The sequence below is a fragment of the Halichoerus grypus genome, chromosome 8, assembly GCF_964656455.1.
Source record: "Halichoerus grypus chromosome 8, mHalGry1.hap1.1, whole genome shotgun sequence".
NCBI classification, from domain to species: domain Eukaryota; kingdom Metazoa; phylum Chordata; class Mammalia; order Carnivora; family Phocidae; genus Halichoerus; species Halichoerus grypus.
Window position 1 is genome coordinate 120419609 of NC_135719.1, and position 15649 is coordinate 120435257.

Here is a 15649-nt window from a genome sequence, read left to right on the forward strand (position 1 = left end):
AGGCCTTAAGAGCAAAGGCTGAGGTCTCAGAAGACGGGATTCTGCACCAAGACTGCAACATAGAAACCCAGCCTACAGTCCCCGTGGAATATGGACTCAGGGCCGCAACATGAATTCTTACCTGAATTTCCACTGTAAAAAATCTCTGGTTTGGTAAGTATGTCGTTTCTCTCCATTTCACAGGAACGTAAATCCCTAACTATTAACTCCCTAGAGCGATTCTGTGTTCACTGAAGTTTGAGAACCACTAAGCAAGAGTATGGCAGGTGCCTAAGCAGAAGTCTAGGGCCTTCGGAATAACCATCCACCCTGAGTTGGCCATGATCATGCTTGCTGCAGGATTTACTCAGCTCTCTTCAGTGTGAAGCCTGACTTGTTCATGGATATGTTTGCTGCTCGGGAGTCTGAAGGAGACAGTGGGGGACTGAGTTCTAGAGCCAGTCTGAGGGGCCTGTTTACCTAGCATGTCTGTCCTGGAAAACCTGGGCTGGTGACACATGACACACCCCTACAGCCTAGGATTGGGGCTGGCTTTCTGAGAGCATATCTCTTAGAAAAGGAGAACAGGAGCTCCTGGGGCATAGGCAGAGATCCAAATTTTAATATCTTTTGTTTCTAGCATTGTGCTCCCTAGCACTAAAGGGCTCAGTCTATAATGCAAGGGAGTGGAGGACGGAGGAAGGGAAAGAGGAACCGCCTCATCTTCCACCTCTGAGAAGAGTCAAAGTACAGAAATCCTTTTGCATAAGGCTGACATACAGCCAGAATGTGCCAGAATTATTTGAGTATTGACGTGCTTCTATTCTGCTTGGTAATTAGTCCCAGTCCTGAGCTTGCCCCCACTTTAAGTGTCCCCAGTGCTCTGGCTGCCCCTGCCCTTCCCTGGAGACCCTCACCCTCAACCAGGACCTGCCCCAGCCCCTCAAGCTAAGTTAGGTCTGTTTGGTCACTGCCCTGGTGCGCAGGGAGCTGTGTGGAGTATCATCCCCCGCATGGGTTTTCTGTACCCGGATGGAAATGTGCCAAAGAACTGCTTAGCCAAGACCATGCGGGCTGACCCATATGAAAACAGCCACAGTGAAATCAGGAGACACTTGCCGTTCTTGCTTCTCATGTCCAGGAAGTGGACCTGCACCATAGTGGAAAAAACCTTGACCTTAGAGCCAGAAGACTTGGGTCCTGCTCTGGTTCTGAATATCCTAGCTGTGTGACCTTAGGCAATTTACCTAACCTCTCTGAACTCCTGAAAGATATCCCTTGCACAAGGTTGGCAGGGGGATGAACATATTGAAACCTTGGGAGCTCAGTCCCTTGTCTCAAGGTCCTGAGCTAAATCCAGACCTATAAATATAGCAACAGAGAATCTGCCCCCGCCTGCTGGCTCCTGCTGTTCCCAGAAGTACTCTCAGTCCCTGGTGATGGTTACCAGGATGCTGGCTGTAACCAGGTGCTCCCTTGGCCAAGGACACTCTTCCCTCCTCCTCCAAGGGCCTGTGGATAACAAACAGGGAAGTGACTGGAGGGGCTGCTGGCCACATGCCTTTTCTCTGCCCTGCATGGCTCCCGGTGAGTGGGGCTCGTTGCTGGGGGGCAGGGGGAGGTGGTCACCCCCCACCAGGACTCGTCATTATGTGGATTGTCTAGTCTTCCTCCAACTCATCCCACCTAACCCCCACAGCCCTACACCTCCAGGCACACTCAGGAACACAGCAGCACGTTCAGATATGCACCTGCATATTGACGCACACTCACACATACACCCCCACACACCTACACTCACCTACCACACCCTCACACACATAGTCATACACACGCTCACACAGGCACACGTACTCACACACACCTTCAGATGCACACATACATGCTCACACACCCTTACACCCATATTCCCAAGAACATGTAAAAAATGCAGTACATGAAATAATTTTAGGTTATTCACATATTTTCAAAAATCTTTAATAGTTAAGGATTTATTTTAATATGAAATAGAGAAAAACGACACGCCTATCAAACTAGGGACTTCACAGCAATGATGGTTTATGACACAGCTAAAGAAGGTAGGGCAAGTTTAAGTGAAAGCGCGTGAGTTGCTTTAAAGGAAAATGTTGAGTAGATCGGGGCAAAGTTGCATGAATGATCCCCAAAGGCCCTCAGTTTGGGGAAACACGGTAACAGTGGGAGTGGAGGGCTGGGGGCTCTGCATGGGGCATGTGGGGAATGTCAACACCTCAAGATGCAGAGGAGGCGTGCCAGCCATGGAGGGAGACTCAGGGACTCTTCTAGAAAGAGGGAGAAATTTATCAATTTTTTTCTTTTAGGGTTATTGCTTTCTGTACCCCATCTAAAAAATAACTTGCCTCCTCCAAGCTTGTGAAGATGGTCTCCTACGTTTTCATGCAGGAGCTTTAGAGTTTTGGCTTTTATGTTTAGGTTTGCGATACATTTTGAACTAACTTTTGTGTATGGTAGGAGATAGGGGTCAAGGTTCATTGTTTTCTATAAGAGTAACTTGTTGTTGGGGGCGCCTGGGTGGCTCAGTCGTTGAGTGTCTGCTTTCGGCTGGGGTCATGGTCCCAGGGTCCTGGGATCAAGCCCCGCATTGGGCTCCCTGCTCGGCGGGAAGCCTGCTTCTCCCTCTCCCACTCCCCCTGCTTGTGTTCCCTGTCTCGCTGTCTCTCTCTGTCAAATAAATAAATAAAAAATCTTAAAAAAAAAAAAAAAAAGAGTAACTTGTTGTTCCAGAATGCTTTGTTGATAAAACTTTCTTGTACCCACTGAATTGCCTTGATGTCTTTTTCAAAATCAATGAACTATATTTTGCATGGATCTGCTTCTGGACTCTCCTGTTATGTATTTGTGTAGTCTGCCAATACCACACTGTCTTGATCATCATAGTCTTATCATAAGTCTTCAAATCAGGCAGTGTGGAGTTCTATTGTTTTTCTTCTTTTTAAAGATGTTTTTTGGCTATTATTGGTCCTCTGCATTTTTTAAAAGATTTTATTTATTTATTTGAGAGAGAGCACGAGACTGAGCGTGAGCACGAGCAGGGGAGGAACAGAGGCAGAGGGAGAAGCAGGCTCCCCTTGAGCGGGCTTGATCCCAGGACCCTGGGACCCTGACCTGAGCTGAAGGCAGCCGCTTAACTGACTGAGCCACCCTGGTGCCCCGGTTCTTTACATTTCTGTATAACTTTTAGAATCAGCTGTCCTGATGGGTCTTTGCTTAGGATTGCGTTGAATCTATTGCACTGATTTTGAGGAACCCTGATGTCTTCACAATACTGATTCTTTCAGTCCATGAACAGGGCATATCACACTACTTGTTTTGTTCTTTAGTTTCTCTCAGGAATGTGCTCTCATTTCCGGTGTACGGGGCATATATATCTTCCACTTACATGATTCCCAGGTATTTTATGCTATTATGTATCATTTTATTAATATATGATACATGTATAATTACATATATATATATTAGATTGTATGCATCTTTTAGAGTAATCTCTGTGCCCAGCGTGGGGCTCGAACTCAGGATCCTGAAATCAAGAGTCGCATGCTGTACTGACCGCGCCAGCCAGGCGCCCCAGCTTGTATGCATTTTTAAAATGACGTAAATAGCATCGTGCTGTGGATCTCATTCTGTTTCTTAGGTTTTACTCTCAGTCCTATATTTTCAGACCCATCCGTGTTGCTCTGTGCACATCTAGTTCATTATTTGCAACGAGTGCATCACACTTCTGATTGATATTCTGCATTTGCCCCTTCAGCTTTACTCTCCACCTGTCTCCTTCCTGCTCCATGCCCTGGGTTCCCTTGCCCTCCAAATTCCCAATGGCTTGGCCAGTAGGGGCACAACCAGATCAGAGGGCAGGAAGAGAGAAGAGAGATGTCGGGGTATTTGCCTCCCTCCTTGCTAGTCCACAGTTTGTCCTTAGCTGTGTTCCTCTCCCTAAGGCCGCAGCTTCTGCCAGGTGGCCCACCCTTAAAGCTACAGTTCTGGTTGATTTAGGTTGTTCTCGCCACCGGTCCCTCTTATTAGATCTTGGGGCTCTACCATTCCTTATTGGTCTCCCTGAGCCATGCCCACACCTTGTAACCAGTCTTTTCCTTAAATTATCTCCCCTACTTTGCTGCCTAGCCCTCTCCCCTGCTCCTCAGCATTGACCTTATCAGTACAGTGACCGGCTGAAAAGTCACTCCATCGCAGACACTCAGCATAGGAAATTGGCATCTAGACCTTGACTCACTAATTTATTCATTTAAATAAGGTGGACACTAGGCAAACCTCTGGGTTATAGATGCATGCCCTTGAGAAGCTCCTACATAAGTATAACCCAGTGAACTCATACCACGCAGGCCGACTGAGCTAGATATGGTAGGGACAGAGAGGTCACTGTGAGATAAAATATGTGAAATCATTCTGAATAATAAATAGAATCACTTGTATTTATTAAGCCCTTAGAATGTGCCAGGCACCATGCCGACTGCTTTACATACATTATTTTGTCTGATCCTTACAACAACCCCAGAGCAGTGTCTCTCAAAGTGTAGTCTGCTGGCCTCTGGGGGATCCCCAAGACCCTTGCAGGGGATCCCTCAAGATTAGGACCATTTGCATACTACTACTAAGATGTTACTTGCCTTCTTCACTGTATGGACATTTGCACCGATGGTACGAAAGCAATGGTGGGCCCGAGACGCTGATGTGTTAGCAGGAGGCAAGGCAGCGGTGCCGAAGTCTACGAAGGGTCGTGGCTTTCTCGCCACCACACATTTGCGGAGTCCGGTTTCGCTGAGGAGTGTCCCCGACGAGGCAGTAAGAATTATTATTTTGTTAAATCTCCCCCTGAGTGCCTGGCTTTTGACCATTCTGTGTGACAAAATGAGAAGCACACAGAAAGCACTGTGATTGCCTTCCGAAGTACAGTAGCTGTCTCAAGGAAAAGTACCTGTGCTTTTGAGTTGTGACCCCAATTAGCCACCTTTTTCATGGAGCATCATTTTGACTCGAAAGAGAGTCTGACAGACAATCATGGTATTCATATTTGGATATTTGGCAGACATTTTCTCAAAAATAAACAAAATGAGCCTGCCACTTCAAAGAGAACAACAGTAAGAATTTTGGAAAACTTGTATCTGCCCCTGTGAACTTGACAGCTTCCTGATGCTTAAAGGCTTTTCTGATGAAATTGGTGGTATTAGCCATGTGATTTTTTTTTATGTTGATAACAAATGTATCACCTTTTAGAAGATTTGCAATAAAACAATACTTTCCAAATGACAAATGCACGGAATTGCAAGATCGTGCATGGGTAAAAGATCCACTTAAAGTACAAGATAGACCCATGGATTTCAATGGGACAGAATATGAAAAGATTTTTGGGTAGTTTCAGGTTGCACTTTGCAGTTGACCTTTAAGAAATTCCCACTTGCTGATTTTTGGTATAATATCAAAGAAGAATATCCACGATCATTTGAAAAGGCCACTCTAATACTCCTGCCTTTTCCAACTGCATATCTGCATGAGGTTGGATTGTCTTCATATACTTCAACCAAAAGTACGTATCTCAGCAGATTGAATATAGAATAAATAATGAGAATCTAGCTATCTTCTATTAAAAAGATTTGCAAAAATGTAAAAGAACATCGTTCTCATAAATATTTTTGTTTTGGAAAGCACAAATAACTTTTAAAATTAAAAATAACATTGTTAACATGCAAGGGGTTGGCTATTGTTATATTTAAAGGAATAAATAAATATGTTTTAATTTCTCAGTTTTAATTTTTAATATGATACATATGGATAAATAAAAATATAGCTATAATAATAGAGTAAATTTTCGGATAAATAATTATTCAGCTATAACCTGCATAAATAAAGTTCTTTGTGGGTCCTGAGATCAAAACATCTGACAACTGCTGCCTTAGAGGTGTTTTTTTTTTTTTTAAGATTTATTTATTTATTTATTGAGAGAGCGAGACAGAGAGACAGAGAGAGCACAAGCAGGGGGAGAGGCAGAGGGAGAGGGAGAAGCAGACTCCCGCTGAGCTGGGAGCCCAACATGGGGCTCAATCCCAGGATCCTGGGATCATGACCTAAGCTGAAGGCAGATGCTTAACCATCTGAGCCACCCAGGCGCCCCTTTAGAGGTGGCTATTAACCAAAATCTACGGATGAGGGGACTGAGGTTTAGAGGTCACACAGCCCATGGGAAGTGATGCCAGAATCCAAGCTTTGCTGACCCACCGCACAGGGCTGCCTTACAGTATGTCAGCAAACAAGGGAAACACCTCTCACAGCAGAGAAAGATCTACAAGGAGATTCTGTGGGTCCCAAAGAGACAGCAAGTACATCTGAATTGGGGTGAGGGGTCTGCATAAGGAACTAGGGAAAGCCTCTCAGAACAGGCGACGCCTGAGCTGGGATTTGAAAGACAGGTAGGATTTTGACAATTCAAAAATTATGAGAGACTCCGTGAATCAGTTTGTTTTATCTTAACAAAGTCCAGACTTGGGATCAATGAGGACAATCTGATGAACTCCGGCTATTGAAAGGTGTGACCTGAGTTCAAGAGTCACTGGCTCCTTCCATTTGTGTAGCCTCTGCCACTCCCTGATGAAGCACTTCTGCACGTATTCTTTCATTTGATCTCTATAAAAGCTTTGGGTGGGAAGCTGGCAAGTGTCACTATTCCCATTTTACAGAAAAGGAAATTGAGGCTCCAAAAGGTTAAGTAAGAAAGTGATCACTGTAGTTAGTTAACTCCCATGTGGAGACTGATGACTTAGGAGACAGGGGTGGGAGGAAATTATGGTTATTGTATATCCTTTTGTCTTCTGAGTTTTATACTGTGCATGGACTAACGATTCAAGCAAACACATGAAACGGCTTTTATAAATGAGGTCACATAACTTTCCCAAGGTCACAGAGCTAATAAGTGGTGGAACCAGGATTCCAGCTCCAAGCATTGGGTTCCAGAACCACATCTTAACCATAATGCTTTCTGCCCTAAATAATGCTATTTTCCAGCTTTAAAAACTATGAAACACGGACATAAATGGAAAATATTTTTATCATTCTTAATAATAGAACTGGATAGAGGACTTTGTGAGAGGCTGAGACTTGGGCCTGTCAGGAGCTGCTTTTGTCTAGTCAATAATGGGAAGTCAGGCCAGTTAAAAGGGGAGGGGACACCATCCTTGGAGACCAGGGAAGGACAGCTCCTCTTCAGCCCTGTCCTGATCAGGCACAGAAAGAGTGAGAGCAGGTGAGAGACAACTGACCACTGAGACCTACTGGCGGGGGGGAGCCTGCAGTTCACCAACTTACTAGCGGGTTCCCAAATCCAGATTCCCTTCTGTGCTTTTAACCACCCTCTGGACCTGACCACCCCCCCCCCTTTTTTTTTGAGAGAGAGAGAGAGAGAGAGCATGCTTGCTCATTAGTGGCGGTGGGGGGGGGGGCGTAGAGGGAGAGAATCTTTTTTTTTTTTAAGATTTATTTATTGAGGCACCTGGGTGGCTCAGTTGGTTAAGCAACTGCCTTTAGCTCAGGTCATGATCCCAGGGTCCCGGGATCAAGCCCCGCATTGGGCTCCCTGCTCAGTGGGGAGCCTGCTTCTCCTTCTCCCGCTCCCCTGCTTGTGCTCTCTCTCTCTCTCTGTCAAATAAATAAATAAAATCTTAAAAATATATATTTATTTATTTGAGAGAGAGAGAGCACACCCGAGCAGGGGGAGGGGCAGAAGGAGAGGGAAAGGGGATGCAGAGTCTGCTGAGTGGGGAGCTCATTCCCACAACCCTGACTCTCAACCCCGAGATCACCACCTGACCTGAAACCAAGAATGGGACCCTCAACCGACTAAACCACACAGGCACCCCGAGGAAGAGAATCTGAAGCAGGCTCCACGCTGAGTGCAGACCCTGACCCGGGGCTTGATCTCACAACCCTGAGATCATAACCTGAGCCGAAATCAGGAGTCCGATGCTTAACTGACTGAGCCACCCAGGCACCCCTATTAAAGATTTATTTATTTAAGTAATCTCTAAACCCAGCGTGGGCTCAAACTTATAATCCCGAGATCAAGAGTTTCATGCTGCACCGACTGAACCAGCCAGATGCCCCTGGATCTGACTTTTTTTTTTTATGTTAATCACCATAAATTACATCATTAGGGTTTTTTTTTAAGATTTTATTTATTTATTCATGAGAGACAGGGAGAGAGAGGCAGAGGCAGAGGGAGAAGCAGGCTCCCCGCTGAGCAGGGAGCCCAATGTGGGGCTCGATCCCAGGACACTGGGATCATGACCTGAGCCGAAGGCAGACGCTTAACCGACTGAGCCACCCAGGCGTCCCTACATCATTAGTTTTTGATGTAGTGTTCCATGATTCATTGTTTGCGTATAACACCCAGTGCTCCATGCAGTACGTGCCCTCTTTAATGCCCATTTAAAAAAGATTTTTTATTTTTAAGTAATCTCTGCACCCAACATGGGGCTTAAACACATAACCCCAAGATCAAGAGTTGCAGACTCCACTGAATGAGCCAGCCAGACGCCCCTGGACCTGATTATTTTAACTTGTGACAGAGTGAATGGGTTTCTGCTCCTGGAAACCAAGCCAGTCCTGACTGAGTCCCTGCCTGAGGTCCCTGCTGGGCCAGTCACTTTGCACTCATGCTTGATACGCTCCTCTAGCTGGGATTGTCGCTACGGTCTCCCAGCTGGTCTTCCCATTTCAGACCTGGCCCCTTGGTTTCTTCTCCCCGTGGCGGCACACACAGGGGATTCTGTTAAAATGTCAACCGGTTCTTGTCATTCCCTTGCACAAAATGCTCTAGTGGCTCCATCTCACTCGGAGCGAAGGCCGAAACCCTTCCTGCGGACCGCAAGGCCTGTGCAGTCCGACCTCATCTGCCACCACTCCTCCCCCGCCCTACAACAGCCACAGGGGCCTCCTTACTCCGCAAACACCAGTTGTCCCCCTGCCTCAGGGTCGTTACACTTGCTGTTCCCTCTGGCTGGAACCCTCTCACTCTAGAGGCCTGCGTGACTCACTCCCCCACCTCCTTAATCTTTACTAAGGCATCCTCTTCTCAGTGAGGCCTTCTATAACCACCCTGGTTGAAAATGAACCTCCCAGGGCGCCTGGGTGGCTCAGTCGTTGAGCGTCTGCCTTTGGCTCAGGTCATGGTCCCGGGGTCCTGGATCGAGCCCTGCATTAAGCCCGGCATCGGGCTCTCTGCTCCACGGGAAGCCTGCTTCTCCCTCTCCCACTCCCCCTGCTTGTGTTCCCTCTCTCGCTGTGTCTCTCTCTGTCAAATAAATAAGTAAAATCTTTAAAAAAAAAAAAAAAGAAAGAAAATTGAACCTCCCAACATTCGAAATCTCCTTACTTGCTTTATGTTTCTAACATAGCACAGAGTATCATGGAACATACCAGAGATTGTATGTTTATTCTAAGTCCTCCTTTACTATCACATAAGCTCTATGAAGTTGGAGATTTTTGCCTGTTTTGTTCTTTGATGTACCTTAGTTATCTAGAGCTGTGACTGCTATATAGTGTGTGCTCAATCAATGTATGTTGAATTAATGCATTATCTCATTTAATCTTCACAACAACCAGGAGAGGAAGGTCCTGGCACCTCTCATAACCCGTGGTTAAGTGGCTATGTACTTGTCGAATAAGCCCACAGAACTTGGCTTATTGGATCAGAAAACTTTCCTTACTGGTCACTTCAGGAAGGGGTGAAACTATGTCTCAAGTGCAAATATGTCACCTGGATAGGTCATCATCAACATATCATCAGTCATCAACACCTTGGCAAAGATTCACTTATAAACTGTAATTCAACTTACTGGATTTCTTTTATGGATAAGCTAAGAGCTGTGAGAATTCCCAGAATGAAGCAAAAACATAGAGCTATTGAGGCAACAGTGGAGATACTATTGATTCATAAAAATAATCAGAAAGAAGGCAGGAAAATGAACAAAGAAAAGTAGAAAACAGGGGTGCCTGGCTCGTTCAGTCGGTAGAGCATGAAAATCTTGATCTCAGGGTTGTAAATTCAAGCCCCACACTGGGGTAGAGATTACTTAAAAATAAAATCTTAAAAAAAGTAATAAAAAAGAAGGGGCACCTGGGTGGCTCAGTAGGTTAAGTGTTCCACTCTTGATCTCAGCTCAGATCTTGATCTCAGGGTCTTGAGTTCAAGCCCCACACTGGGCTCCAAGATGGGTATGGAACCTACTTAAAAAAAAAGAAAAGAAAAGAAAGAAAAAGAAAAGTAGAAGACATGTAGTAAAATGATACATTTAACCCCAAATGTATTGATATTTACATTAAGTAAAATAGTCTAAATATTCCACTTAAAAGGCAGAGATTGTCATTTTATTGAAAAAGAGGAAGAAATCCACTTTATTGTTTCTTTAAGTTTATTTATTTATTTACTTATTTTAGTAATCTCTACACCCAATGTGGGGGTCAAACTTACAACCCTGAGATCAAAAGTTGTGTGCTCTTCTAACTGAGCTAGCCAGGCACCCTTAGAAGTCCACTTTAAATATAAAGATATAGATACATTAAAAGTGAAACAATAGGAAAAGACATACCATACAAACACTATCAAAAGAAAGCTGGATTGTGAAGATAGTTTCATGGGTGTATACATATATCAAAATTTATAACCAAATTGTATTTTCTAAATATGTACAATATATTATATGTCAATTATATCCCAACAAAGCTGTTAAGTTAAAATAAAACTTGGGGTGCCTGACCAGCTCAGGCAGTTAAGCATCTGACTCTTGATTTTGGCTCAGGTCATGATCTCATGGTTGTGAGATTGAGCCCCACATCCAGCTCTGTGTTGGGCATGGAGCCTGCTTAAGATTCTCTCTCTCTCTTCCTCTTCCTCTCCCCACCCCGTCTCTCCCTTTCAAATAAATAAATAAATAAATAAACCTTAAAAAAGAATGAACACTGAAGCATTTTTAAAAAAATAAGCTCTACACCCAGCATGGGGCTTGAACTCATGACCCTCCAAGATCAAGAGTTGCATGCTTGGGCGCCTGGGTGGCTCAGTTGGTTAAGCGACTGCCTTCAGCTCAGGTCATGATCCTGGAGTCCCGGGATCGAGTCCTGCACAGGGCTCCCTGCTCAGCGGGGAGTCTGCTTCTCCCTCTGACCCTCCCCCCTCTTATGCTCTCTCTCCCATTCTCTCTCTCAGATAAATAAAATCTTTAAAAAAAAATAAAAAAGAGTTGCATGCTCTACTGATTGAGCCAACCTGGTGCCCTGAAGCAATTATTTTAATATCAGACAGAGTACACTTCAGAATAACAAATATTACCAGGGATAAAGAGGGACCTTTCAAAATGATAAAGGATCAATTCATCAAGAAGACATAACAATCCTAAATGTATATATACCTAATAATAGGGCTTTAAAACATATCAAAAGATAAAAGGGAGAAATTAGAAAATCCATAATTACAGTTAGAGGTTTCAATGTTTTTCTCAGTAATAGAATAAATAAAAAATAAGAATATGGACTAACTTGATCTGATTGATATTTATAATACACACTTAAGAACAGCATTATATAAATTCCTTTATAGTGCACATGAAACAGTCAACAAAACAGACCATATTCTGGGCCATAAAACAGTCAGATAACTGTAAAGTGATTGAAGTCAATCAGAGTATATTCTCTGACCACAAGGAACTTCAACTAAAGACCAATTGGAAAGATTTCTGGGAAATTTTTCAAATATTTGGAAATTTAAAGAACACTTCTAAATAAACCTAGGGTCAAAAAACCCCAAACCACAAAAAATCCAAGGGACACCAGGAAATACTGTGAATTGAGTGAAAGTATAACATATCAGAATTTATGGGATACAGTTAATGCAATGCTTAAAATAAAACTCATAGTGGGGAGCCTGGCTGACTCAGTTGGTAATACATGTGACTCCTGATCTCAGAGTCATGAGTTCGAGCCCCACGTTGAGTACAGAGCTTACTTTAAAAAAAAAAAAAAGATTTGGGTATGTCAATTATATCTCAATAAAACTGAAAAAAATAAAAACTCATAGCATCAAATGCTTATATTAAAAAAATTAAAGGATCTCAAATCAATAAACTAAGTTTGCACCTTAAGAAACTAGAAAAAGAAGAGCAAATTAAATTAGCCCAAGCAAAAAGCAGGAAACAATAATAATGTGGAGATTAATGAAACAGAAAATGAAACAACAGATTAATGAAACAAACAATAGAGAAAATTGATGAAATCAAAAGCTGGATCTTTGAAAAGATGAATAAGATTCATAAACATCTAGATAGCCTGATCAAGAAAAAAGAAAGCAGACATAAATTATTTCTATAGGAGGGGTGCCTGGGTGACTCAGTCAGTTAAGCATCTGCCTTTGGCTCAGGTCATGAACCCAAGTTTCTGGGATTGAGCCCCAGATCGTGCTCCTTACTCAGTGGGGAGCCTGCTTCTCCCTCTCCCTCTGCCCGCCGCTCCCCCTGCTGGTGCTCTCTCTGTCAAATAAATAAACAAAATCTTAAAAAAAAAATTATAAATAAATAAATCAATAAATCCTTCCTGCCGAAGTGCAAGACTTACATATTGAAAACCACAAACAATGTAGAAAAAAATTAAACAAGACCTAAATAAAATTGAAAGATATTCCATGTTCATTGATTGAGTTAATATTGTTAAGCTAGCAATACTCCTCAAATTGATCTACAGATTCAGTACAACCCTTGTCAAAATTCTATTGGCCTCTTTTGCAGAAATGAACAAACTGATCCTAAAATTCATATGGAAATGCAAGGAACCCAGAATAACTAAAACGATTTTGAAAAGGAAGAATAGGGGGTGCCTGGGTGGCTCAGTAGGGAGTCTGCTTCCCCTCTGCCCCTCCCCCCACTCACCCTCTCTCTTTCTCTCTCTCTCAAATAAATAAATCTTAAAAAAAAAAGAAAGAAAGAAAAGGAAGAACAAAGTTGGAAGACAAACACTTCATGATTCCAGAACTCACTACAAAACTATCATAATTAAAGCAATGTGGTATTGACAAAGGATAGACATGTCTATCAATTGAATAGAACTGACAATCCAAACATAAACTTACACCTCTATGATCAGTTGATTTTCTATAAGGTTGTCAAAACCATTCAATGGGGGAGAAACAGTCTTTTTTTTTTTTTAAAGATTTTATTTATTTATTTGACAGAGAGAGACACAGCGAGAGAGGGAATACAAGCAGGGGGAATGAATGGGAGAGGGAGAAGCAGGCTTCCCGCGGAGCAGGGAGCCCGATGCGGGGCTCGATCCCACACCCCTGAGATCATGACCTGAGCTGAAATCAAGAGCCAGAGGCTCAACCAGCTGAGCCACCCAGGCACCCCTATGTAGTAGTTTCCTAATTATGATACTAAAAGCACAAGCAACCAAAGGGAAAAAATGGAATTAGATTATTATGCATCAAAGGACACTATCAAAAACGTGGAATCACAACCCACAGAATGGAATATTTACAAATCATGTGTCTGATAAAGGTCTAGTATCTAGAATACATAAAAAACACTTATAACTCAACAATAAAAAGACAACCCAATTTAAAAATGAGCAAAGGATTTGCATAGACATTTCTCTAAAGAAGATATAAATATGGCTAATGTCATTAATCATTAAGGAAATGCAACTCCAAACCACAATGAGATACCACTTCACACAAACTAGTATGACTATAATAAGAAAATGGAAAATAACAAGTGTTGGCAAGGATATGGAGAATTCAGGCACCTCATATATTGCTGTTGGGAGTATAAAATGGTGCAGTCTTTTTGAAAAACAGTCTGGCAGTTAGTTCCTCAAGAAGTTAAACAGAGTTACCATTTGAACCACCAATTCCACTCCTACCCAAGAGAATTGAAAATACATGTTCACATGAAACTTGTACATGAATGTTCATAGGAGCACTATTTGTAATAGACAAAAAAATGGAAACAACCCAAGTGTCCATCCTGATAAATGGATAAACAAAATGTGGCATAGCCATACAATGGAATATTATCCAGCAATAAAAATGAATGAAGTACTAATACCTGATACACATAAATGGATCTTGAAAATATTATGCTAAGTGAAAGAAACCAGACACAAAAAGCCATATATTATAAAATATCCAGAATAGGCTAATACATACAAACAGAAAGTAGAAGTGGTTAAACAAAGGATTGGGTGGAGGGGCACCTGGGTGGCTCAGTCGTTAAGCGTCTGCCTTCAGCTCAGGTCATGGTCCCAGGGTCCTGGGATCGAGCCCCGCATCGGTCTCCCTGCTCCGCGGGAAGCCTGCTTCTCCCTCTCCCACTCCCCCTGCTTGTGTTCCTGCTCTCGCTATCTCTCTCTCTGTCAAATAAATAAATAAAATCTTTAAAAAAAAAAAAAAAAGAGGATGGGGGAAAGAGGGAATTGGGAGGTATGAGGTTTCTTTTCAGGAAAATAAAAAAGTTCTGGAGTTAGATAATGGTGACAGTTGTACAATGTTGTGAATGTAGTAAAACTGAATTATACACTTTAAGATGGTTAAAATGGTGAATTTTATGTTACATGGAATTTATCTCAATATAAAATTGATTTTAAAAAAATCTTCCCACAAAGAAAACTCCAGGTCCAGATGGCTTCAGTAGCAAATCCTACCTAACATTTTTAAGGAAGAAATAAGATCAATTCTACACAAAGTCCTTCAGACAGTGGAAGAAAAAGGGCCACTTCCAAGTTCATATCTTAAGGCCAATACTACCCTGATATCCAAGTCAAACAAAAGATTTGATTAGAAGATTACAAGGAAAGAAATTAATCCGTAAAGAACATAGACCCTTAACAAAATTTTAGCAAATCAAATCTAACAATAGATAGAAAGGGAAATGAGGCATGTCCAAATCAGGTTTATCCCAGGAATAAAATATTTGTTTACCATTAAAAAATTAATCAATGTAATTCCCTATACTAGCACAATTTAAAAAAAAACCCTACATGATCATCTCATTAGAGTCATAAAAATGTTGACAAAATTCAAAAGCCATTCAGTAAACAAGAAATAGAAGGGGATTTTCTTAACTTGATAAGGACATCTTTTTTTTCCTTTTTTGGTGGATGCCACAGTGTGGAGCCCAACACAGGGCTTGAACTCACGACCCTGAGATTAAGACCTGAGCTGAGAATAAGAGTCAGATGCTTAACCAACTGAGCCACCCAGGTGCCTTGATAAGGACATCTTTTAAAAACCTTAGGATGCCTGGGTGGCTCAGTCGGTTAAGCGTCTGCCTTCGGTTCAGGTCATGATCCCAGGGTCCTAGAATCAAGTCCCACATCAGGCTCCTTGCTCAGTGCGAAGCCTGCTTCTCCCTCTGCCTGCAGCTCCCCCCTGCTTGTGTGCTCTCTCTCTCTCTGACAAATGAATAAAATCTTTAAAACAAAACAAAAACCTTTAGCTAGGGGCGCCTGGGTGGCTCAGTCGGTTAGGCATCTGCCTTCAGCTCAGGTCATGATCTCAGGTCCGCTTCCCTGCTCAGTGGGGAGTTTGCTTCTTCCTCTCTCTCTACCCCTCCCCCCTGCTCGTGCTCTCGCTCTCTCTCTC

The 15649-nt window shown here is 42.8% G+C and overlaps 1 long non-coding RNA gene across 1 annotated transcript; it reads right to left on the reverse strand.

Moving 5' to 3' along the window:
• Nucleotides 1–4431: 4431 nt before the first annotated feature.
• LOC144382793 (uncharacterized) lies at nt 4432–10466 on the reverse strand. Its single transcript, XR_013450195.1, has 2 exons — nt 10139–10466; nt 4432–4869 (listed from the first exon to the last, which is right to left on the reverse strand). It is a non-coding gene; the product is annotated as an uncharacterized LOC144382793 (long non-coding RNA).
• Between the last annotated feature and the right edge of the window lie 5183 nt (nt 10467–15649).